Genomic DNA, 27,827 nt, shown 5'->3' on the forward strand with positions numbered 1-27,827 from the left:
GAGGGCAGCTCTCAGGGAGGAGTGCCTCTGAGAGACCCCAGGAGACAAGGGCTTCCTGCCAGGATCCTTTTCAGGCAATCAGAACAGCCCCTCCCCACTCCTAGGAAGCAGCTCCTTTCAAGGAACTCTCCTTCTGGTGTCTTTGTCTTTTCTTCTTGCTTTACTGCCAATGTCCTGACACCAGTGTCATTTACATTTTTTTCCCTGAAAGATGGATTATGTTCACATTGTTCTCCTGATTAGAGTCAAAAAAGCAAGGCTAGTGAAGTTATTCTAGGCAACTGATTATTTACTATTTACAGATGAGAAAAATAAATGAGAATTAAGCAGCTAGTAATGAGACCTTGTACATAACTCAGAATACTTCACAGTAGTGGGAAATGATAAACTTCTCTACTCTGTCATCATCCAGCTTGTCTTCTTCTGACATTTTTAAGAAGAGAATGCTGGGGAAGACATTTGCCTCTCTATTTGCCGTCTTTGTTTAAGTCCTAGACTTTTGCCAGCACCCACTGTCATATTTTATATATGTCCTCCAGCTGTCTAAAGGCAGATTCAAATGTTGTTTTGTTTGTTTTGCTTTTGTGTACCTCTGGGCCTGAATTAAGTAAAATTTCAGGTCATAGAACTCTCTTGGAAATTTTAGTTAATTTTTTATTTTATGTGGGCAGGTTTCTATTAGGTTTTACAACTTCATTTTTCTGAAGGTATTGTTTAATGATTATCTTGTTTCTTTACCTCCTATAGTAGGTCTTTAAAATAATTGCCTATGATAATTTAACAGTTCCTAAAGGGATTTTTTTCCCCTTAGAATTTCTTGCCTTGTGAAGCATGTTGCATGTATGTGCAGATGCTTGTTCTTGACTCAGAGGTAAATTAAATATAATTTAGAATTTGAATGTTCTGGATACTCATGCCTTCTCCACTTACTGTTATTCTTATGCTTCCCAGGCATTTGCTTCATTTTAGTAGGTTCAAAGCCTTTTGGATTAAAAGGTACTGAATTGCAGATGAGTAAGTCTGAGATTTTATGTTTTAAGATATTAAAATGTATTTATTTATTTACACAACACACTTTTTATTTTTTATTTTTTTGGGTGGACCTGAGGAATGTGAAAGTTACTGGGCAAGGGATTGAACCTGTGCTGCAGCAGCAACCCAGGCTGCAGCAGTGATAACACCAGATTAACCCACTGTACCACAAAGGAAGTCCCTACACCAACGCATTTTTTTAACTCAATGAATTTTATTACATTTATAATTGTACAACGATCATCACAACCTAATTTTATAGCATTTCCATCCCAAACCCCCAGCCCATCCCTCCCCCTCCCAACTTGTCTCCTTTGGAAACCAAGAATTTTTCAAAGTCCGTAAGTCAGTATCTGTTCTGCAGAGAAGTTCATTGTATCCATATTTTAGATTCCACATATAAGTGATAGCTTATGACGTGGGTGTCTAACTGTCTGACTAACCTCACTTAGCATGATAATTTCTAGGTCCATCCATGTTGCTGCAAGTGCCATTATTTCTTTCCTTTTTATACCTGAGTTGTATTCCATCATGTATATGTACCACATCGTCTTTATCCACTCCTCTGTCCATGGACATTTAAGTTGCTTCCATGTCTTGGCTGTTGTATATGGTGCTTCAGTGAACACTGAAGTACATGTATTTTTCTTGAATCATGATTTTCTCTGGATAGATGCCCAGGAGTGGGATTGCTGGATCAAATGATAATCTGTTTTTAGTTTTTTGAGGACTCTCCAAACTGTTTTCCACATTGGCTGCACCAATTTACATTCCCATGAACAATGTAATGGGGTTCCCTTTTCTCCATACCCTCTCCAGCATTTATTGTTTGTAGATTTTTTGATGATGGCCATACCGACTGGTATAAGGTGGTGGTACCTCATAGTAGTTTTGATTTGCACATCTCTAATTAGTGATGTTGAACACCTTTTCATGTGTTTTTTGCCTGTCCATATGTCTTTTTTATAGAATTGTCCATTTAGATCTGCCTGTTTTTTGATGGTGGTTTTTTTTGTTTTTTTTTTTTTTTTTTTTTTTGGTATTGAGCTGTAGGAGGTATTTATAAAATTTGGAGATTAATCCCTTGTCAGTTGATTCATTTGCAGATATTTCTCCTGATCTCAGGTTGCCTTTTCATTTCGTTTAGGGTTTCTTTTGCTGTGCGAAAACTTTTAGTTTAATTATGTCACATTTGTTTATTTTTGTTTTTATTGTCATTAATCTAGAAGGTGGGTCAGAGAAGACACTGCTGTGGTTTATGTCAGAGAGTGTTTGGCCTATGTTTTCCTCTAAGAGTTTTATAGTATCTAGTCTTATGTTTAGGTCTTTAATCCATTTTGTGTTTATCTTTGTGTATGTTGTTAGGAAGTATTCTAATTTCATTCTTTTATATATAGCTTTCCAGTTTTCCCAGCACCACTTATTGAAGGGACTGTCTTTTCTCCATTGTATATTTTTGCCTCCTTTGTCATAGATTAGTTGACCATAGGTGCATGGATTTAATCCTGGGCTTTCTATCCTGTTCCGTTGGTTTATATTTCAGTTTTTGTACCAGTACCATACTGTTTTGATGATTCTGGGTCTTTTGTGCTTCCAAACTTTAAAATATTTTGTTCTAGTTCTGTGAAAAATGTCCTTGGTAATTTGATAGGGATTGCATCAAATCTGTAGATTCCCTTGGATAGTATACTCATTTTGACAATATTGATTCTTCCAGTCCAAGAGCATGGTATGTCTTTCCATCTGTTTGTGTCGTCTTTGATTTCTTTCATCAGCGCCTTATAGTTTTCAGAGTACAGGTCTTTTGTCTCTTTAGGTAGGTTTATTTCTAGGTATTTTATTCTTTTTGATGTAATGGTAACTGGGGTTGTTTCTGTATTTTCTCTTTCTCATCTTTCATTGTTAGTGTATAGAAATGCCATCGATTTCTGTGTATTAATTTTGTATCGTGCAACTTTACCAAATTCATTGATGAGCTCTAACAGTTTTCTGGTAGCATTTTTAAGATTTAGGTATAGTATCATGTCATTTGCAAACATTGATAGTTTTACGTCTTCCTTTTCAATTTGGATTCTTTTATTTCTTTTTCTTCTCTGATTGCCGTGGCTAGGACTTCCAAAACAATGCTGGATAGTAGTAATGAGAGAGGACATCCTTGTCTTGTTCCTGATCTCAGTGGGACTTCTTTCAGCTTTTCACCATTGAGAATGATGTTAGCTCTGAGTTTGTTATATATAGCCTCTATTATGTTGAGGTAGGTTCCCTCTATGCCCATTTTCTGGAAGGTTTTTTTTTTTTTTTTTTTTAAACCAGAAATGGGTGTTGGATTTTGTCAGAAGCTTTTTCTGCATGTATTGTGAGGATCATATGGTTTTTATTCTTCAGTTGGTTAATGTGATGTGTCGCACTGATTGATTTATGGACATTGAAAAATCCTTGTATTGCTGGAGTAAATCTCACTTGATCATGGTGTACAATCCTTTTAATGTATTGTTGGATTCAGTTTACTAGTATTTTGTTGAGGATTTTTTCATCTGTGTTCATCAGTGATATCAGCCTGTAATTTTCTTTTTTTGTGGACTTTTTGTTTGCTTTTGATATCAGGGTGATGGTGGCCTCATAGAATGAGTTTGGGAGTGTTCCTTCCTCTGCAATTTTTTGGAATAGTTTCAGGGTAGGTGTTAGCTCTTCTCTAAATGTTTGATAGAATTTGCCTGTGAAGCCATCTTGTCCTGGACTTTTGTTGGGAGTTTTTTAATCAGTTTCAATTTCAATAGTTGTGATTGGTCCATTTATCTTTTCTATTACGTCTTGGTTTATTTAGTCTTGGAAGATTTTACTTTTCTAAGAATTTTTCCATTTCTTCTAGGTTGTCCATTTTGTTGGCATATAGTTGCTTGTAGTAGTCTCTTCTGATCCTTTGTATTTCTGGGATGTCCATTGAAACTTCTCCTTTTTTCATTTCTAATTTTATTGATTTGTGTCCTTTTTTTGATGAGTCTGGCTAAGGGTTTATCAATTTTGTTGATCTTTTCAAAGAACCAGCTTTTGGTTTTATTGATCTTTTCTATGGTTTTCTTCATTTGTAGTTCATTTATTTCTGCTCTGATCTTTATGATTTCTGCTAACTTTGGGTCTTGTCTGTACTTCTCCCTCTAGTTGCTTTAGGTATAAAGTTAGGTTGTTTATTTGAGCTTTTTCTTGTTTGCTGTGGTAGGACTGTATTGATATAAACTTTCCATTTATAAATGCTTTTGCTGCATCCCATAGTTTTTGGAGTGTTGTTATCTTCATTGTCATTTGCTTCTTGGTATTTTTTAATTTCCTTGTTAATTTCTTCAGTGATCTATTGGTTGTTTAGTAGCATGTTGTTTAGTCTCCATGAGTATTTTTTGCAGGTTTTTTTCTTGTTGATTTCCAGTCGTATAGCATTGTGGTTGGAAAAGATGCTTGATATGATTTCAATTTTCTTAAAGTTACTGAGGTTGGATTTGTAGCCCAGAATGTGATCAATCCTAGAGAATGTTCCATGTGCACTTGAGAAGAATGTGTATTCTGTTGCTTTGGGATGGAATGTCCTATAAATATCTATTAAGTCCATCTATTCTAATGTGTCATTCAGGGTCTTTGCTTCCTTGTTGATTTTCAGTCTGGATGATCTATCACTGTAAGTGGGGTGATAAAGTTCCCCACTATGATTGTGTTATTGTCGATTTCTCCTTTTAAGGTTGTTAGTAGTTGCCTTATATATTGAGGTAATCCTATGTTGGGTACATATATATTTATAATTGTTATATCTTCTTGGATTGATCCTTTGATCATTATGTAATGTCTTTCTTTGTCTCTTATAATATTCTTTAAGGTCTATTTTGTCTGATATGAGTATTGCTACTCCAGCTTTCTTTTGATTCCCATTTGCATGGAATATTTTCTTCCATCCTCTCACTTTCAATTTGTATGTGTCCCTAGAAGTGAAGTGGGTCTCTTGGAGACAGCATATATATGGGTCTTATTTTTGTATCCATTCAGCCAGTCTATGTCTTTTGGTTGGGGCATTTAGTCCAATTACATTTAAGGTAATTTTGATATGTACTTTCTTATTGTCATTTTATTAACTGTTTTGGATTTGTTTTTGTTGCTCTTTTTTCTTCCCTTATTATCTTGTGCTTTGATAAGTATCTTTAGTGTTATAATTGGATTGCTTTTTCTTATTTGTGTGTGTATCTGTTGTAGATTTTTGGTTTGCAATTACTCTGAAGTTTTGATATAGGAGTGTATATATATATATACATATACATATACATATACATATATGAGATTGTTTTAAGTGTTTGGTCTTTTAATTGCAAGTGCCTCTCCTGTGTCCTGCATTTGTACCCTCCTCTTCTCACAATTTCTGATTTTGGTAGTGCTTTTGTGTGTGGATGATTTCCTACCTTTACTATATGTATATCTTTACTGGTGAGTCTTGACAGTTATAATATTTTTATTTCTAGTTGTGGACTTTTCCATCTAGAGAAGTTCCTTTAGTATTTATTCTAAAGGTGGTTTAGTGGTGCTTAATTCTCTTAGCTTTTGCATGTCTGCAAAGCTTTTGATTTCTCCTTCAAATCTGAATGAGAGCCTTGCTATGTAGAGTAATCTTGGTTGGAGTTCTTTTCCTTTTATCACTTTAAGTATATCTTGCCACTCCCTCTGGCCTACAGAGTTTCTGCTGAAAAATCTGCCAGTAACCTTATCGGGGTTCCCTTGTTTGTTATTTGTTTTATTTGTTTCTTTTCCCTAGCTGCTTTCAGTATTTTCTCTTTGTCTTTAATTTCAGTTCATTTTATTAATTAGTGTCTTGGGCTATTCTTCCTTGGGTTTATTTTATTTTTATTTCTTTTTTTTTGATCTTTTTAGGGCCACACCCATGTCATATGGAGGTTTGGAACTGTAGCTGCTGGCCTACACCACAGTCGTAGCAGTGGAGATCTGAGCCGGATCTGCAACCTGCACCACAGTTCATGGCAATGCCAGATCTTTAACCCACTGCATGAGGCCAGGAATCAAACCTTAGTCCTCATGGATACTAGTCATGTTTGTTGCCACTGAGCCATGATGGAGACTCCTCCTTGGGTTTATTTTATATGGTACTTGTTGTGCTTCCTGGATTTGAGTGAGTGATTCTTTTCCCATGTTAGGCAAGTTTTTGGCTATTATCTCTTCAGGTATTTTCTCTGGCCCTTTCTCTCTGTCTCCTCATTCTGGTTCCCCTGTAATACAGATGCTGGGTGCATTTAACATTGTCCCAGAGTTCTCTTAAACTGTTTTCTTTTTTCTTTCTTTCTTTTTTTTTTTTTTGTCTTTTTGCCATTTCTTGGGCTGCTCCTGTGGCATATGGAGGTTCCCAGGCTAGGGGTCGAATCAGAGCTATAGCTGCCAGCCTACGCCAGAGCCACAGCAACGCGGAATCCAAGCTGCGTCTGCAACCTACACCACAGCTAACGGCAATGCCAGATCCTTAACCCACTGAGCAAGGGCAGGGGCCGAACCCGCAACCTCATGGTTCCTAGTCGGATTCGTTAACCACTGCACCACGACGGGAACTCCTTAAACTGTTTTCATTTCTTTTCAATCTTTCTTCTCTTTTCTGTTTCAATCAGTGATTTCCACTAGTCTGCCCTCCACCTTGCTTATTCATTCTTCTGCCTGATGTATTCTGCTGTTGGTTCCTTCTAGGAAATTTTCTATTTCAGTTATTGTATTTTGCATCTCTGCTTGCTTAATCCTTAGATATTCTATTTCTTTGCTCAGTGTTTCTTTTAATTTATCAATCTTTGCCTCAAGTTTATTTTCAAGATCTTGAATCATCTTTACTATTATCCGTCTAAAGTCTTTTTCATGGAGGCTTTTATTGGTAATCTCCAGATCACTTAGCTGTTTTCTGGTTTTTTTTTCCTTACTCCCTTATCTGAGTAATAATTTTCTGCCTTTTAATTTTGTGTATATTTTTGGCATGATATCCTTTTTGCGGACCATAGAGTTGTGGCCTTTCTTGCTTCTGATGTCTGCCCTTCTTGTCAAGATATTAAGATTTATGATGTTGCAATACCATTCTTGAAATAGAAATCATCTTTAAAGTGAATCGTTTCTGAAGAAGTGATGTAGCTGATGCCTCTTGAATCATCACATTGTTTATGGGGATGTCAAGTATCTGTTTCAGTATGAAATGGAGAGATTGCACACAGGAAATTTCACAGAGAAAGGCATGCTACACAGTAGAAGGTGTCTCAGCAATAGAGAGTATGGTGGAGACCATGGGTTCCAAAGCTGTGGAAACTTAGATCCAGTACTGACTTTCATGATCTCTTTTTCAGTTTGCTCATCTGCACAGTGGGAATACTGACTAATGATATCTACCTCAAAAGTTTTTGTGAGAAATTAAATGAATTTCTATGTATAAAGCACTTTAGAAAAGTGTCTGAAATATCATATATGTTCTAAAAATGTTAGCTGTTCAATAATCTTCCCATTCCCAGTCGGGTTAATGGATCAGGGTACATATGTATTTTCAAGTGTTTTTCTCACTACATGATTATTTAGGAAAGCTGGACCAGCAAGGTTTGTTTGTTTCTGAGGTGTTTCTGGCTTGTATTTTAAAAAGCAAATTGTGCTTCAAAAGATTCTGAGCCTTAACTTTATATAAATTAACATTGATAAATAACCCAGGCTCTTTAGTTGGGTGACATTTTTTGATGGTTTTAAGCAATGTATTTCCCACTGTCAAACAATGTATACATATGTCTCTATCATTGACATTGATTTTGGCACTAAAATTGTCCTGTATGCATAGCTGCTCACATTAGAAGGGAAATATAAGCAGTTCTCCAATTATTGACACATCTTAACAAACATAAAATATTTGGGTATTTTAGAAGAAGACAGGATAATCAAATGCCCAGGGTATAACATATCATGTAAAAAATTTCATAATGATAATGCTATGTGTGTGTTGGGGGCAATGTTATGTGAATATGCTAATTTCAGGAATATTGAAGAGAAAGTTTTTGGGGAAATCTAAAAGTTTTACTTTAGTTTGTATAATAATTAACTTGACTACATAAATACTGGGAAAATAATTAGAATCACAGATTATGTTGAATGCCTAAAGAAATATGTTTGACAACTTTTAATTTTCTTCCCTCCCACACACCACTTCCTAGTTTGTTTCTGGCACACCAGATGTGTCTCAACACAGTTGCTGATCTGGGTAGAGTTGTATGAACAACCGTGATTGTGGCATAACAAATTTTTTCATTTGGATTACACTAATGAAACTAAAAGTGGAAGGGCCACTATTTTTCAGATGCTGTGATACAGATAGGAGGGGTAGCCTGCCCTTTCTCTAAACCTCTGCATCAGTGTTCTTTCACTAAGCTAACATTAAAGTTTGTGTCCACGTGGTGAATGTACACAAAAGCTTCTTGTTTTTCATAGTTAGATACCAAAGGGCTACTTTGAGGCATAAGAATGAAGAGGGATGATTTTTGGAGAAAAGTGAAAAAAGAATTAGTCACAGGGAAAGGTTTATAAATAATATTCCTTTTTCTATTTTCCAGGCTTTTTGAATAGGCCAATTAACTTGCTGTTTTTTAGCTTAAAATCAGCTTTGGTTCTTGATCTCCATGGAGAAGATACTTTCTGTAGGCATATTTATTTTGCCTTTCATTTATTTACTGTACTAATTTTCTAATTATTCTTAGCCTTTTTTCAATTTAAATGCCAGAGTAAGTACTACACCCCAGAAATTGTAATTTATTTCAAAGGAATTAATTTTGTTTTTAGCTTTGCCCTCATATGTGATCTTTCTGTGTGTCCCTAATTTTGATCATCTACTAGTAATTTAATACTTTTCCTCTCATTTTTTAATTATAGAATAAGCAATATTACCATTAGAAAGAAACTGTTATTTAACTCAATAACTTGTGCATTTAGTCTGTTTCCTTTCAGTTTCAGATCGTATTCGGTTTCAATTTATATTGCCCTTTACATGTATTATACCCTTTGATGAATGATTTTCAAGAGTGATTGTTTGATCATCTGGTTTACTTAATCATTTCTATAATGTTAGAGATTTAGATTTATAATCTTTTGCTATTATAAATTACATTACCACAGAAAACCTATTTGAGGATGTCTTTCTTTCTTTCCTTCCTTTTTTCCTTCCTTCTTTCTGTCGTTCTTTCGATTCTCCCTCCCTCCCTTCTTCCCCTCCTTCCTTCCTTCATTTTTAGAGTTATTTACTCATTTTAAACTTTCTGGCTTGACATTGTTAGGCTAAAGGTTTTGAATATTTTTATGGATCAAAGGATATGATTTTTAAAAATGGCTCTTAAAGTGCTTTGTCAAATTGCTTTCTAATGTAAATTGCCAACAATCACGTATAGGTTTATCAGTTTTACTTTTCCAGGAACCTGGACAGTGTTGTGAATTATTTCTTAGAATTTTTGTATCTGTTAGTTAAATGAAAAATAGCACTTTGGTATCATTTTAATTTGCATTGGTTTGATAAATGTTTGAATGTTCTTTTTTTATGTGTACTTCATAATCTGATTTCCCCCTATGCATGTCCATGTTATTGACTGACTTTTCTTCTGGATTTTATGTTTTTCTGTCACATTGTTTACCCTTTGTTTGTAATATAGAAAACAATCTTTTGTCTCTTGTACTTCTTAAATATATTTCCTTTTCCTTGTTTTCCTTTTCCAATGACTATTAATTTCTTAGTATTAAAGATTAAATTGTTACACAAAATTTACATCTTTTTGGTTTTTTATTGACTCAAAGTTTAGAGTGCTATCATTCCTTCAAAAATACTCAGTTCTGTTTCATGCTAATGTTTAATGAACTAAATTGTATCTGTTAAATATAGATACATATATACATGCATATAGAGAGAAAGAGGAGAGGTTAGTATTATAATTATATGGTATGGTGTAATTTTTTTTCTTTTTATGCCCATACCTGAGGAAGTTCTTGGGCTAGGGGTCGAATTGGAGCTGCAGCTGTTGGCCTGTGCCACAGCCATGGCAACACGGGATCTGAGCCACATCTATGACCTATGCTGCAGCTTGTGGCAACATGTAGGGTGTAAACTTTGACTCATTTTCTCCTCAAATTACTGACCAGTTATCTCTCTATCATTTATTTAACAGCTTTCTTCCCCTGGCCCCATTGTTTTGAATTTCCTTTTCATGTTGCATTATTACATTATTACATATAATTAGGTATTTTCCTAGATTTTATGCCCTTATTCATTGAACTATTTCAAATTATATATCAAAACCACATTATTTAAATTATTATTGTTCTGCAATATGTTTTAATATCTAGAGTAATCTTTTCAAAAATCATTGAGTTTCTCCTGTGTTCTAGAAAAAGTATGGATATAGAAATTAAAATTATCCTGTTTCTATACCTCTGATGATTAAAGGCTTGCCAGGAAAACAGGCATGTAAATTGTATTTTTACACTAATGTGATAAAAACCATAGAAGAGAAGTGACTACAGAACTGTGGTAGCATAATGAATAGTCTATTTTCTAGTGCTAGTGACAGATCTACTTTAATTATAATTGCTATTTTATTATGTCTACAAAATAACTTTTGATTTTTTTGAATTTTGTTATCTTCTCACATAGGATTATTGTTTGTGTTATTTATTTCCCTATTAACTTTTTATAGTTTTCTTTAATATGAAGTTCTTATTAGAGAAATTTTAAGTTAAACATATATATGTTATCAGTATTGTTTGTGACAGTCTCTAGGTTTGATTTATTTCTTTTCAAAAAGCCTTTATTTTGGATTTAACGCTCTCATGGAAAATTGGAGTACATACTTCTTCATCTTTTTTTTATTTGGAAGCAGTCAAGTATTCACTGGTAATATTTCTGGGATTTGATTGGGTTTAGCATATACATAAGACACAAGCATGGAAGCATCATTGATGTTTACTAGTAGTTAATTTTTGAAACCAAGAGGAAGCCAGTGAGAAATTCTTGTGCAAAGAAAACCATATTAAACTTGATTGAATTTGTGGGGAAAAAATTTATATTCTGTGGCCTTGGAAACTTTAGATTTATCATCTTTGGCATGTGAATTATAGTTTCTATTGTTGGAGCTGTTAATTGGTGACATTGGGGCTTAAGAGATGTTAAGGAGTTTTGGGAAATGAAACAAACACGCATTAAAGGGTAATTATTTTTGGATTTCTGCTTAAATCAGTTGTTTCAGCCCTACTTTTCAGATGCAGAAGAAAGTTTATTTCCTTATTTCAGTTTTCTAATCTGTGTTTTATTTAAAAATATTTTTGTATTTGCAAACCAGGTCAGGAGTAAGCAGGACCTTGGTGATGTAAATAAACAAATCCTAGTGGAAGCCTGTCTGTGGACTTTCTCTTTTGTGTAATTCTTTTTATATGGAAGAACACTTCTCTTGGCCAGGATCCCATTATAAAAAAGGAAAGAAAGGTGGGGATGAAGGGGGATAAATATTCCTAGAGAGACTGCTTGAATTTCGACCTTTAGATTACTTGATTATTCTTATGGTTATGGGAGATGAAAGAATAATGAGAAGTTCACTTCCTTTATGAATCATATAAGACAATATGGGTATACACAGGGCTATTGACTTGAGTAAAAACCATGGCGTTTAAACAGTTCTCTTTTTGGGGAACACAGTTTGCGGAGGAGCAGTGAAATTGTTTTAGCAGTCCAAATTCTGTGACTTCAGAGTAAGTTCAAGTGCAGGGAGATAAGTGGCAGGCATTTGATAGTAAATTTAATCCAGGTGTTTATTTTATTTAATATATGCATTGCCTCATTTAAAAAATCATTTGAGACATCTTATAAGAACATATTTATTCAACTTAATAATGAGAAAGTGTATAGAGAAGAAAGGACTTACCATCAGAAAAACATTTATAAATCAATAGGAAGTCTTAACTAGGAAGTAGAAAGGAAATATATTTTTTTACTTATTATTCATATCATGTCTCCTATCACTTATATACATATTTATTTATTATAGCTATTCATTTTATGTATATTAGATCTTATTATTTGTTTTATTTTAAGAATAAGAAATTGCATTCATGGTCCTTAGGAGAAACACAACTATGTGAATCTCTAATTTCTAGAATGAATTCTTGTTTTGTTTTGTTTTGTTTGTCTTTTTTAGGACTGCACCCATGGCATATGAAAGTTCCCAGACTAGGGGTCCAATTGGAGCTGTAGCTGCCAACCTACGCCACAGCAACACCACATCCGAGCTGTGTCTGTGACCCACGCCACTGCTCACAGCATCACCCGACCCTTAACCCACTGAGTGAGGCCAGGGATCAAACCTGCATACTCACAGATACTAGTCGGGTTTGTTACCACTGAGCCACAGGGGAACTCCTCAGAAATCATTTTTAACTTGTGGATTGGACTTGGTCACTTGTATCCAAAGTCTCCTACCTTATCCATTCCGAATTGCAACAAAGTTATCATTGGTAGCATAGCATGTAGAAAGAAAATTTAACAAAAAATTTTGATCCAGCCATCAATGAGAAAAGGACAGAAAGTTTAATAATAAAACTAGCATGAGGAAATAAAAAACAAGAGACTGGAAGATACCATATAAATTATGTTGTATGTAAATCCTGAGTAAGAATCTTGAGATGATATTCAGCTAGAAAAGGACCCCTGACTTACTCAGATGCGCATTTTCTGCATTTGGTTTTGAGTATATACCTCTTAATTACCCTTCAGTTAAGTCCTAATCTACTGAATAAACAAAATTAACTGTTAACATACCTTATTTGGCAGTTTTCCCTTTCATTAACTCTTATTTTCTTTATTTATTATGTTGTTATTTCTAAGCTGTTTTCGTTCTTTTGGTCTGTTACGACTCCTATACTATTGCAGGATGGCTGTCTTAATGGCAAGAGCTAATGACTTGCTCGTCTATAAAAATAAAAATAAAAGATCTGGTTTTGTGCCCTTTTACATTCTGATTGAATAAAAGTTTATTGATCACCTATTTATGTAGCAGCACAATGCTAGGAGCTTTTTCATATTTTATCACACATTACTTCCCATAATGCCTCCATGAAGTAAGTACTTTATGGTCCTCATTTAATATGGCAGAATGCTAAATTTAGGGAGAGATTAGCTCAAGGTCACATTACTAATAAGAACTGAATTTCAATTCAATTCAAGTTTTTGACTTTGAAATTCCACAGCCATGTCTCTTGCTAATAAGCATTTCTGACTTTACTTAAGATATACTCTGCTCTCTGTTTATGAATTACTTTTGTGTTAAATGTAATCTGTTAAGTAAACTGAATCTAGGGCTAGTATTCTCAGGGTCAGATTGTGGAATTGAAGCATTGGGATGAAGATCTCGTTGTTGACTGTACAGCAATCAAAAGAGTGAGATCAAATTGCGATTGGTTGAAGTCAGAGTGGATGGAGCTTAAGGAAAAAGAGTGTAATTTTTTGACACTGATGTTAGTGCTCTTTTTGTCTATTAAGGACAACTAGTACAAATGTTATATACTATAAACTTTTTATCTGATATAATAAAGAAACTGAGACACATAACAGGAAGTTTTTCAAATTGAATTCTGTTCGTTAAAAATATATTGAGCACCCAGTATAATCCAGATATTCTGTTGTGTTCACTGATACAACTTTAAATAACACATAGATCTGACTCTCAGAGAACTTATAGTTTAGTGAAGAAACTTTGAATTTATAGTGAAATTTCTAAATTAAAAAAATCAAATTCAATAGATTCATTAGCTTTGGGTATTCATTCATTTATCTAATAAAGAATGTAAGTTTCAGCTAGGAACATTTCTTATTTTAGACAATGTAAAGTAATCAGCATGATTTTAAACCTTTTCCAAATGTAACCCACATTTTACCTTTAGAACTAAAGGATGTTGAAAAGAGTTCATTATAATGTAATTGAATCACTTACCAGGCCTATTTTAAAACAGTTGCTTCCTTTTCTTTCTTTGCACCCTGTGACACATAGACTTCTAGAATCAGGGAAGTATTGTTTTTGTTTCTAGGGAGTTGCTACATAATGTAGAACCAAAACCAATATGCGTAGTGTTCAGCGCATGGTAGAGAATTAAATTGAAATTTTCTTTTTTCTTCTTCTAATTTTGGGCATGAAGTAGTTTCTCATGTTATAAATTGACAATTTTTATTTATTTGTGATGGGGTAATCATTTTTATTTATAGCCAAGTTCATCATTTTAACACTTAATCCTCCATGACAGTCTGGAGGAGAGGAAACTTGGCAACCATTCATTATTATCTGTTTTTACCATCAGAAGGTATTTATTTATAAGGAGGACGTGGCAATGACATCAAAGGTAAGAATGAAATACTCCCTGACATTTTTATAGAGGGATGGCCTTTCCTTTGGAGTCATAAAAGTAAATGTGACCATAATTACTTAAAATGCCTGGCAAAGCCCCCTGGAAATGCAAAAGCATGGTAAGTATACATGTGGAAGAAGAATGTTTGATAATAAAAGAGGAAAATGTCAGTTTTGAATTAGTAATTTGGGAATCCCATCAGTGACCATCTATGCAACAATACCTTTTAAAGCAGCTTACAAAGTTCTTGATGAGCTGTGCTTCAGCATCTTCACGCTTGTGTAAAAATCCACTCATCCGAGAAGCCCACTAACTCACAGTCCCAACATTCTAAGAGCTTTTAAAAAAATTAGAATTTCAGGCCCTGATACAATCTCTTAAATATAAATGTGGGCCAAGTGAGTGAGTTTCTGATGTTTTGAGCCTGACAGCTCAAAATGGTATGTTAAGGAAAATCTGGTATCAAGGACGTCTGAAATGATTTGACATTTGCCTTTGCATATGAGAATTCAGAACTTCTCTGAAAGTGCTGATGTTGTCTTGATTTTTTTTCCTGATTCAGTCTTAGTATTCTATGGCTGTTATTTGACTTAGTCCTTATGACAGAGTCACATAGGTGCTCTTTTTCACTGGTATCTCCTAAATTGATGATGAGTAGGACAAAAGCTCTAATCTGGAGAGAACTGGGGAGTCTTGGTATTCTGAATCTGTGACTGGAGAGAATGACTTTCTCTGTTCATGAGCTCAGCAAGTACTTCTGAGTGCTGGTTATTGTGCTAAGCTCCAGGGATGAAAAATGTGCAGTGAAGATCCAGCCCCTAAAATGTTAGACATTGCAGTCTAGCTGGAAGAATGTAAGTCAATAATGTTTAATGTGATAGATAGCCTAGATTTGTTAATGTCAAGCAGGCCATTGCAATTTTTTTCTCCTGGTGAGGACAGAGTGTTATGTGAGTGTATAAAGGAAAGAGCGAGAAAAGTGAGGAGGGGTCACTGAGCTGAGAAGGAGAAGTAATGGAAGGGTGAGGAGGAAACTTGGAAGGGTGTAGGAAGTCATGAAGGATGGGGCAGTGGGAGGGCAGAAAGTGGGTGTTTGAGAGACAAAATTCTCTTGAGAGAGAATTCTTAGTAGTTAATAAAAGATCAAGCTACACACTGGGATCATTGATTCACTGTTTCTTTGCACAGAGGTCTATAACAATAAGAATGCCCATGTCTTTTAGGCATCTCAATGTTTTTTGCGTGTTTATATCTAGCTCCCAAGCCTGACGTCATCTTCTTTGATGCGTAGGGTGATGATGAATAGGATGATAAGTAATAACACTATGGAGATTTAAATTAGAAGCAAAACTTTCCTTCTTTATTATTCATTATCTTTATTATTATAAGATTCAGATCTAGAGTCTTCTAATATGTTTCTTCCTTCAAAATTTATGATTACTACTTTGTATGATATTATTAAATTTTATTATGATAAAATGAATTATTAAAATTCATTATTAACTCTGTCATTGGTGAGAAATCATAATTCTGTACTTAATAGCTCAGGCTCTAGAGCCAGAAGATAAGGAGTTGAATCCTGGTTGCATCTTTCAGTACCTTTTCCGCATTGAGCATGTTATTTAGCCTTTCTAAACCATTGTTACCTCATATGCACAATGGGATAATAATTTGTACCAGCCTCCTAGGATGGAGTAAAATAATATAGTCAATTTTCTTGCTGAGCTCTCTCCTTTTGATTATTTCATAAGACAGAGGAGGCATCTTTTCTGTGTCCTTCTTCAGAAACACTAAAACATCCAGAGAGGGACAGGTTCTCAAAATTAGGTTTCATACTGTCATATTCAACATGCAGTCTATCTTGCACAGCTAAAGACCAAACCACAGTTTCACATAAACCTTTTCCCAGTCAAAGGTGGTTGTTCATTTATTAATGCAAATGCCTTGTGCCTTGGGTGTGTGAACCCTAAAAATATACTTCCAGGGATAAAAATAGATCTCTTCAGAGTTCTGAGATGCTGCTTAATCAGAACCAGCTGCAAGCTGTCTAGAAAATGCAAGTTATATGAGCCAGATGGCTTTTGCCCTTTTTGCTTTAGACAGCATGTAATTTGGATAACTACAGCTACAGTAATACATTTTGCCAGTCACACTGTTTGATAAACATATTTGTTGAGAACAGCCACTTCCAATTAGAGACCCAGTAAAATGTTAATTTATTTTAATAATTTTTCCCTCTAGGGTAAGACAAAGCGGACTTTTAACGGGTTACAGAAATATCTGTTTACAGGAGAGATTACTGTTCAAGGTTTATTGTATGCCAGTGGTTGTTTTTCGGTTTGGCGTTTAAATAATGATGAGGAATATTCATGACTTACCCCTCCATTTTCCTTCTTAAAATCTAGTGTATTGATGAAGTATGGTGATTTTTCCATATTTTGTAATTATGTTTGCTTTATCTGTAGAAGGGTGGTTTGGCTAGTTTTCAACTTTCTTCTATACAGATCTAATTACTACAAACTCTGATAGTAGGTATTGAATTATTGTTTGTCCATAGACCATTATCAATGTGGTATTTCTGGGGTTTTTACTTTTATTACCATGTTTTTTGAGAAGAAACTTTATTAGCCTGATGTAACCATGACTGACTTTTATCTACTGAAGATGATTGTAAACATAGCCATTGATATTAGCTTTTTAATTTCATCCAGCTCTGAATAAGCTCAGGTAAAGTAGAAAAGCTAAGTTTTTAGGGCTATTCAAACTCCTAAGATCTAAGCTCAGGTCTAGCCCGCTTTTAAGACTTTTTGAAACTAGCAGTTCTATTTTAGCTGGTGGCACCACTTCTTGGAAAAGCATTTTGAAACCCTGGTCTCCCATTACACGTGATGAAGTATTCTCTACTTTATTTCTTGAGACATCTACCAAGCAGCAAATAATTGATTGCTAAGTACCTCTGAAAGATCTCCTGTGTCATAAATTTTCCATAGTTCCAAGGCTTCCAGCAATGTAAGTTTAGCAGTCCCTCAGTAGTTTTTTGTTTTTTGTTTTTTGTTTTTTTCCCTTCCTTCTTACCCAGTTTAAAAAGGAGAGGGTATTTCTTCTATAGGATTGGTGGTGTTAGAACATAAACTTCACTATAATAGTACCTACAGGTTTCTTTACTCTTCCTATAATACTGGGAACTCTGATGATCATTTTATACATTACTGCATCTAAGCATCACAACAACACAACGACATTACATGGTGCATATTTTTATCCTCTTTTACAGATAAGGAAGCAGTGGCTCTGGAGTATAATTATTCAACATCATACAGAAAGTGTCAGAGTCAGAATTTGAAGCTACACTTGTTTCAATGGTCTGTCTGACTCATTGTCTTTAATTCCACCCATTAAACTCTGAAAAGTGGCATTTGACTTAGCCAGAGCAGTTTTTTTTTTTTTTTTTTCTTCTCAGAGATAAACACATGCCTCTGCCCATCCTTATATCACAGTGATACTTCTTGGAATTTATTTTAAGCTCAGATTAATATGTGAAAGGGCCTAATCTCTCTCACTCCACTTCATTAGCTACACCATAAATGATGCACTTTAAAATTCATATAAATGAGGAAAAGCTCATTTTGGTGCTTCTCCAATACGTAGATAATTCTGCTGGCATGTAGTACTTGGAGAAACTTGTGTAATCACTTGTGTGATATGAAACAGCAATAGGAAGCTAATGTTTGTAAAACTTAGCTAAGCTAAATCCTACTTTTTTGCCTTTATCTAATAGACTAATAAGATAAAAGAAATTCAGTAATGAATGCAGCAGGTTGTATCTACATACTGTGTCACATGCAGCGGGAAAAAAGCAAAACATTATTTATAAAAACTTCTTGGTTGTGGCTCTGTCTGCCCAAAGTAAACTGATGGGTCATGGAAAAGATATTATTATTTCTGTTTGGGGAGATTATATTATTGTGAATATTTACATATGGAAACATATAATGGTACTTCTTGACAGATAATATAAAATAGTAGAAAAAATTTATGTAAGTACTGTGGTTTAATAATGGACCTATGCTGTCTCTCAGTGAGTAGTTGATGTTATTTGTTGTTTTCCCAAAATGAAAGGGAGAAATGGATCAAAAATATTACTTTCTAATAAACTGAATATTTATATTCTATTATACAACATTATATTTAAATATTTACTTAGCCCTTTTTTCATATCTCACACAATTATAGTCATTTAAGATGCAGATTTAAACCGAAATCTGATACTTGCTTGGCCCAATTGAAAAAGCATCTTATCATTAGATGAGAGACATTATACATGGCCAGGAGAAAGTTTCAGTTCTTTCTTTTCATTGGATAAATAGAACTTGGAATGACCCAAAAAGGCTGATTTAGTGAGTTCTCTGAAACCATATGAGGTGTTGACATTGGCGCAATGCAAAGAGAAAGGATCCATGAAAATCAATCTTTGTCAGGTTTATCCATGTTTATGCTAATGTGGGTCAATTTTCCTTTTTCAGTATAAGAAGGTTTAGTAGTTTAATAATCAGTACACTTTGTTTAAATTATTTAATAAGGAAGTATTGAGCATCTAAGGAAGTGATTTGTCCTTGTCCTCAAAGAGCTTTAGGCACTTGGCAACAAAAGGAAGCATTGTTCTTATGTGACTTAAAATGTGGTCCCAGAATATTGTGACTTCTGGAGGTTAGTGACTCCAAAGAAAGTAAAGTAGATGAAAGGAAACCTTTTATTCTCCTTATTCTATGTGAGACTTACAGCCTTTGGCTTCCTGAAAAAAAGACAAGTATTGGCCTGAAAATGTATGTTATATATACCCTTGGGCTCCATTGGTGTATTCCAAGCTGTTATTATCAATCAGATACATAAATATTTAGACAGTTTTTGAAACACTTCTTATTCCTTGAAAAGAGAGGTGCCACTCATCTTGGCACATCAGATTAATATGTAAGATGGCTTTCCAGAGTTGTGTTATTTCTTCACTATGACTTCTCTTGTCCTGCAATTCTTCCAAAGGCCTGTTACCCCTGTTTTCATTAGATAACTATGATTGTATTTCTAGGTGTGAAGCAGTATGAGTGTGTGTATGTGTGTTTTGGGGTGAGGGTGGGGAGTGGAAGGGGAAATGATGGGGAGATGAGAGGAGAGGAGAGGGAAGATTGAATGATTGAATGATTTGTTGGTTGAAATGAAAGGAGCTTTTTTTCTGAAAAATTTACAGCTGTTGTTGAAAAGTTTACCAAAATCGCATTACTTTTAATGGATTTCAGTTATTTAAATCTCTTGCCTTTTAAAGATAAGCAGCAGGGAGTTCTTGTCTTGGCTTAGGGGAAACAAATCTGACTAGTATCCATGAGGACAGGGGTTCGATCCTTGGCCTTGCTCAAGCGGGTGAAGGATCTGGTGTTGCTGTGAGCTGTGGTGTAGGTCACAGATGCAGCTTGGATCTGATGTTGCTGTGGCTGTGGCATAGGCTGGCAGCTAGCCTGGAAACCTCCATATGCTGCAGGTGTAGCCCTAAAAAGACAAAAAAAAAAAAGATTAAGCAACAATATTATACACACATATAACCTGCCATTCCATTGTTTATAAGTCTTAGATTTTTATGTATTTTGTTGGTAATAATGTCAGAATGTCATCCTAATGTTAGTGAAGGGCAGATGTACATCTGGTTGCTAAATGTTTGATAGGATGCTTACTCTAAGTTGAAGACAGAGAGTCTTTATTATATTATTGAGCTATCGTGGCTTACTAGTCTATAGACACATCTGTCCAGATGACTACATGTTTTTTTCTCCAAGAAGGTGGTTCTGTTTTAATTGCTCTTGACCTATTAACATCATAAATTTATTAAATCATTCTGAGGTTACTGGAATAAACTCAACTAGACATGTTTTATTATTATTTTAACATGCTTATGGGTTTGATGTGAATTTCATCTAACATTTTTGCCTCTGTGTTCATAAATAATACTAACCTGAGGTTTTCTGTTTTGTCAGCTATTTTTCAGGTTTTAGTGTAAGGTTTACTAGGCCCATCACTTATGATTGTACAGCTTGCACATTGTCAGTTATTGTATTGTGATTTGTATACTTATGATATTTTTCCTGATGAAGGCAGTAAAATATCTTGAGGAAGGGAATTTTTTAAGGCAGACTTACCATATTGGCTTGCACAAAGTTATTTAACATCCTAAAGTAGATTTTTTTTTAAATATCTACATATTTTTCTATTCCTTCTGTTTTTAAAAGAACTAACACATAATAATTGTGATCTGGCAACTCTATTTCGTGATAGTTCTTTACTTCAGTTTCTTCTAATACTAGTTCTTTACTTCAGTTTCTTCTAATACTCTTGGTCTGTATAGGTATATATTCTACTCTTCCGAGGAAATCTTTTACTGTTACATTTGGAATGGATGCTCAGTGGGGTCCTACTGTGTGTAATTGGGTCACTTTGCTATAAAGCAGAGATTGAATGAACATTGTAAATCAACTATACTTTAATAAAAAGAGAAAAAAAAATAATTTTTTTTTTTTTGGTCTTTTCTAGGGCCGCTACCGAGGCATATGGAGATTCCCAGGCTAGGGGTCTAATCCGAGCTGTAGCCTCCAGCCTACGCCAGAGCCACAGCAACTCGGGATCCAAGCCGCGTCGGCAACGTACACCACAGCATACGGCAACGCCAGATCATCAACCCACTGAGCAAGGCCAGGGATCGAACCCATAACCTCATGGTTCCTAGTCGGATTCGCTAACCACTGCACCACGATGGGAACTCCAAAAATAAAATATTTTTTAAACAACCAACTATACAAATCACTCTTTAAAATTCTTTTAATCTCTTTTGTGTTAGTGATTTTATCTGCCTCTTATTTTCTCATCTTACTTTTTGGTCTTTTTCTTGAGTACAGAGGTTGGCTTTTATTTTTTTTCTTCTTCTTTCCCTCTCCAAATACCTTTGGCTATATTTACCAGAATGTGTCATGTTTTACTATTTTAAAAATTAATAATTATTTTTATCTTTGGTAATTCTTTCTTTCAGCTTTCCTTATAGTTTGTTCACTTAAAAGAAACTGCTTATCTGCATTGACTATTTAGTTAATATACTTTTATTCTTTATCTGCAGAGGGCCATTCCAGGTACTTTTAGGGCTCTCTAATTTACTGTAAGTGGAGAATTCATTTTATTATTAACATAGAGCCTCTCTGCAGCAGGATTAGAACATGTATGTTACCTGTGTTAGAACTTTTGGAAGAATTTAGCTCAAAAAATTGACAGCGGATTTAATGTTAATAGTTTACATCAAGATCACACTGACAAGCAATGTTTACGTTTTAAAATGACATTTTGTTCTCTCTGTAATTTTAAAAGCAGTACCTGTTATGCATAGAAACTTGGAATATATGCTTAAGAGTTACCACTAGTGTGTAACAGATTGCCCTAAAGTTTAATAACTTAAAACAACAAATGTTTATTTTCTTATACAGTTTCTGAGTGTTAGGAATCTGGGAGTGGCTTTGCTGAGCTCTTCTGGCTCTTTGTCGTTCATAAAGCTGCAGTCAAGCTATTGACTCTGGCTGTTGTCATCTGAAGGATTGAACAAGGCTAGAGAGCCCATTTCTAATACCGTCCACTTGTAACTATTAGTTAGAAGCCTCAGTTCCTCACTAGCTCTTGGCAGAAGATCTCAGATCCTTGCCATGTAGGTCTCTCCATAAGGGTGCTTACTTCCTCCAAGGTGAATAATGATCCAAGAGAGAGTGAAGTAGAGTATGAGGAAGAGTGTGTCTTTCATGAACTACTATCAGAAGTGACATATTATCTCTTCTGCTGTATCCTACTGATCCCACCCACCAACCTTGATACAGTGTCAGAGGTTATGATACAAAGGAATGAATGCCAGAAAATGGGGATCACTGGGTCACCTGGAAAGCTAGTCACCACACATACCTAAGGATCTAAAAATTACCTTAAGTGACTCTTTAGAGAAACTACCAATCATAGATGGTGGTGTAGGCAAATCCTGAACTTGTCTGCTCCCACAGACACAACGAATCTATACCTGCATATGTAATAATTCTCTTTGAAATCTGGATTAATAGAGACTCTACAACAAAGGATGAAAAGACAGCATTGAGACAGGTGGGAAAAACAGAAGTAGGCCTTGCCAAGGGGAAAACCACTCTCTTGCTGCAGTGATCCACAACCAGGAAGGATCATGAAGGTATGGTTATTTCCCTGCAGAATGAGGAATTTGAGCTCCACATCATGCACCCCAGTTCTTGTATCTTGTGCAGGAGAGATGAGCCACTCAAACATCTGGCTTTGAAAACCAATGAGAATACATCCAGGAAAACTGTAGAACTACAGAAAACAGAAAATCTGCTCTTAAAATGTTCAAGTGCAGATTCCTTTAACCTTAAAACTAGAGCAAAACCAACAGATTGAAAAGTACATGGGCCATTGATAAAGGGGACATACTTAAGTAACCTTGAATCATCTGCTGGTGAGACGAGAACCATTTTGGATGCTCCCTGGGGTATTAGACACTGGCAGAAGCTATTTTTGTGATCTCAGGCTACCTTACTAACACCAGTACTGGCAGGCATTATTATAGAATTCTTTCTCTAACCTGTTAACACCAATCAGCACATGCCACCAAGAGCCCTGCCAGCCATATACCTTGTCAGGGCCTTACAGCTGGCAAGGCTTTTACCCCACTCACCAGCACCTGGCAACAGCAGCTGCAGACTAACTCCATGGCCAGTCTAGGGGCTAGCCCATGCACTACTACCTGGCAGTCACCATGGCTGGACCCTGAAGCTCTTGTAGGGGCCAGCTTCACCCACCAGTACTTGGCAACAGCCACAACTTCACAAAAACAGGAGAGCACACATAGTTCACATAGGAACATCCTTTGAATGCTTGGCTCTGATGGCGAGGTGACATTGAGCTTTTGAGTTCCATAGGACATCTCCTACATAGGCCACTCCTTCAAGACTGAGAGAGGTAGCTGATTTACCTAATACATAGACACAAATGTAGAGAATAGGGAAAAGTGAGGAGACAAAGTAATATATCCTAAGCAAAAGGAGAAGACAAAACCTCAGAAAAAGAACTAACTGAAACAGAGATAAGCAGTCTACCTGATAAAGAGTTAAAAGTGATGTTCATAAAAATGTTCACTGAACTTGTTTTCTTTGTTATGAAAATTCAACAAAGACATAGAAATATAAGAAAATACCGAACAAGTTATAGCTGAATTGAAAAATACAGTAGAGAGGTTCAGCAGCAAATTGGATGAGATAGAAGAGCACGTTGAAAGATAAACCAATGGAACTCACCTAGGCAGAGCAACAAAAATGAAAATAGAATTTTAGAAAGTGGAGCTACTTTAAGGAACATTTTAGCAAACATCAAGTAGAATAAGGGTCCTTAGAAGGAGAGAGGGGAAAGGCCAGAAAATGTATTTGAAAAAGTAATGACTGAAAACATTTCTAATCTGAAGAAGGAAACAGATATCTAGGTACAGGAAGCTCAGATTGTTTCAAATAAGATGAATCCAAAGAGACACACCTCAAGACACATTATAAATTAAAACAATAAGATTTTAGGATAATGAGAATCCTAAAATCATCACAAAAATATAATTTATTATATACAAGGGAAACCTCTTAAGGCTGTCAGATATTTCAGCAGAAACTCTACAGGCTATAGGGGAGTTGTATGACATATTCAAAGTGATGAAAAAATACTTACAACCATGAATTTTCTACCAAGCAAGGTTATTCAGAATTGATGGGGAAATTAAGAGTTTCCTGGGTAAGTAAATGCTAAAGAAGTTCACCACCACTAAACTAGCCCTATGAAAAATGTTAGAGACATTTCTTTAAGCTAAAAAGAAATGGCACAAATTAAAAACAAGGAAACATATGAGAGTAAAAATTTCACTGAAAAGGTAAATATGTAATAAAGGTAGTGTGTCAGTCATTTATAAAGGAAGCATGAAGGTTAAAAGTCAAAGTTGGTAAAATTAAGTTAATGGATACAAAAAATAAAAAGATATAAACTGTGTCATCAAAAGTATAAAACGTTGGGGAGTAAAATGATAAAGCTCTGGAATATGTTCAGTTTACACTGCTGCCAACTTAAAACACTACTATTTATGTAGGATATTATATGTGAATCTCATAGTAAACAGAAGGAAAAAGACTTACAGTAAATGCACAAAAGAAAATAAGAAAGGAATCTAAAACACCGCTAAAGAAAACCACCAAAATGTAAAGGAAGAGAGAAAGAGAATAAGAGGGGAACAGAGAGCAGCCACAAAAACAGCTGGAACATAATTTAAGAAATAACAATACATACATACTTATCAATAATTACTTTAAATGTAAGTGGTCTAAAATTGCCTATCAAAAGAGATGAAATAGTTGAGTGGATTAAAAGCATGGGCCATCACAGCCCAGGACCAGATGGCTTCACTGGCAATTTCTATGAACATTCAAAGAAGATTTAATACCTATTGTTCTCAAACTCTTCCAAAAAATTGAAGAGGAAGGAAATCTTCCACATTTTACAAAGCCAGTGTTACCCTGATACCCAAAACAGATAGAACACTGCAGAAAAAGGAAATTACAAGGCTTTCTAAAATTTGTATGAAACCACAAAAAACCCTGAATAGTCAATACAGTCTTGAGAAAGAATAACAAAGCTGGATGAATCATGCTTCCTGATTTCAAACCACACTACAAAGCTATAGTAATCAAAACAGTATGATACTTCCTCAAAGATCAGGAACAAGACAAGGATGCCTACCTACCTTTACTACTTTTATTTAACATAGTTTTAAAAGTTCTGTGGCACAAAATACCACATAGATCAATGGACCATAATTGAGAATCTGGAATAAATGTGCACCTGTATGGACAACATATGGACAATTAATCTAACACTAAAGGAGCAAAGAACGTACAATGCAGAAAGAACAGTCTTTTTAATAAATAATGTTGGGAAAACCAATAGCCACATGGAAAAGAATGAAACTAGACCACTGTCTTAGTACACAAAAATTAAGTCAAAATGGATTAAAGACTTGAATGAAGACCTGAAGCCATAAAATTCCTAGAAGAAAAGGCAGTAACCTCAGTGATTTCAGCCTTAGCAAGGTTTTTGAAGATCTGACTCCAAAGGCAAGGGAAACAAAAAGCAAAAATTACCAAATGGGGGAGTTCCCATCGTGGTGCAGTGGTTAACAAATTCTACTAGGAACCATGAGGTTGCGGGTTCGATCCCTGGCCTTGCTCTGTGGGTTAAGGATCTGGTGTTGCCGTGAGCTGTGGTGTAGGTTGCAGATGCAGCTCAGATCCTGTGTTGCTGTGGCTCTGGTGTAGACCGGTGGCTACAGCTCTGATTAGACCCCCTAGCCTGGGAACCTCCATATGCCATGGGAGCGGCCCTAGAAAAGGCAAAAAGACAAAAAGACAAAAAAAAAAATTACCAAATGGGAATTCCATCCAGTTAAAAAACTTCTGTGCAGTGAAGGAAACCCTCAAAAAACAAAAATGCAACCCACTGAATGGGAGACTTTTTTTCAAATCATACATCCAATAATAGGCTAATATCCAAAATATGCAGAGAACTCATACAACTCAGCTAAACCAAATAAAACGCAAACAGTTCAAATAAAAAAATAGCAGAGAACCTGAATTGACATTTTCCAAAGAAAACATAGTGTTGGCCAACAGGAACATGAAAAGATGTTCAACATCACTATTTATCAGAGAAATGTAAATCAAAATCACAGTAAGATATCCTCTCATACCTGTTTGAATGACTGCTATCAAAATGTCACAGAATAGTGAATGCTGGAGAGGATATGGAAACCTTTGTACAAACTTTAAATTAGTGTAGCCATTTTGGAAAACAGTTTGGGGATTCTACAAAAAACTAAGACTAAAACTACCATATGACCCATTTATTCCCTTCTGCATATTTATCCAAATAACACAAAAACACTCATTAGAAACAATATATTCAGCCCTGTGTTCGTGGCAGTATTACTTACAATAGTCACGATATGGAAGCAACTTAAGTTTATAAGTGTCCATTGATAGATACTAGGAGAAGGAAGACATGATACTTACACACACACACACACACACACACACACACACACACACGAACAATACTCAGTTATAAAAGAATGAAATCCTACTGTTTGTGACAACACAGATGGACTTTGAGGCTAATGTGCTAAGTGAAATAAGTCGGAAGGAGAAAGACAAATACTGTATGATTTCACTCGTATGTGGATTCTAAAAAACAAAGAAACAAAAACAAAATTAACAGGCAAAACATATCAAAAACAAACTCATGGAAACAGAGAACAGATTAGCAGTTTCCAGAGGGGAAGGAGATTGAGGGTGGGAAAAATTGGGAAGGGGAGTCATTTATATGGTGATGAATAACAAATGGACTTGTGGTGGTGATCGCTCTATAGTATATATATAGATGTTAAATGGCTGTGCTATACACTTGAAATTTATACAGTATTTTAAAAATTACCTTAAGTCCACCATCCACAAATAGTGGATCTTCCAGGTTTTTCTTCCCCCTTCCTATGCAGATATGATTTTGAACATTAAAAAAAATAATGAATTAGGGCAATGTAACCTATTCTAACAAAAGAGCAGATAATAAACATTTTATATTATAAAATAGTGTTCTAAAATAAGACTTTTATATGTTTGCTTAGCAACCATTTTGTGGGCATGCCGTAATTTTTTTTTTAAAAACCAATCTAATAATGTCGTCTCAGGTTTTTTTGAGTGTTTGATTATTATAAATTGTTTATTAAATGCTTTTGCCCATAATTCCTTGAGCACATCTTCTACCATTTACCTAAAATAAATTCTTAGAAATGCTATTGCTGGGTTAAGGCATATAAGAGTTTTAAATCTTTAAACACATATTGCCAAAATATTCACTGGAAAAGTGTTCCAAACTTATGCTACTATTGACATAGTAAAGAGTACCAGATTTCCTGTATGCTTATCAGTACTAGGTATGATATTTGAAAAATAATAAGAGCCTGGTTGGGAACATAGCATCTAATTGTTGTTTTAATTTTATTTTTGGGTTACTAACAAGGCAGGGCAATTATTTTAAAAACCTTATTACTGAATCTGTATTGTACTTTTCTTCTTGTTTGTTAAAAGTATATCTTCCTTATTATACTTTCAAAGGTGTAAATCATTATCTTTGAAAAATTTTATGTTGTTTTTCTTTGAAAATATACATCATTGGACTTTTCTCTTAGGGCTACACAATGAGGTACAGGTTGTTCTGTA

The 27,827-nt window shown here is 35.0% G+C and overlaps 1 protein-coding gene across 1 annotated transcript in view; it reads left to right on the top strand.

Moving 5' to 3' along the window:
• Positions 1 to 27,827, top strand: part of HDAC9 (histone deacetylase 9) — a 959,143-nt gene that overhangs the window by 115,955 nt on the left and 815,361 nt on the right. The gene's annotated exons all lie outside the window — the stretch shown is intronic.

This window comes from Phacochoerus africanus, chromosome 11 (assembly GCF_016906955.1).
Source record: "Phacochoerus africanus isolate WHEZ1 chromosome 11, ROS_Pafr_v1, whole genome shotgun sequence".
NCBI classification, from domain to species: Eukaryota; Metazoa; Chordata; class Mammalia; order Artiodactyla; family Suidae; genus Phacochoerus; species Phacochoerus africanus.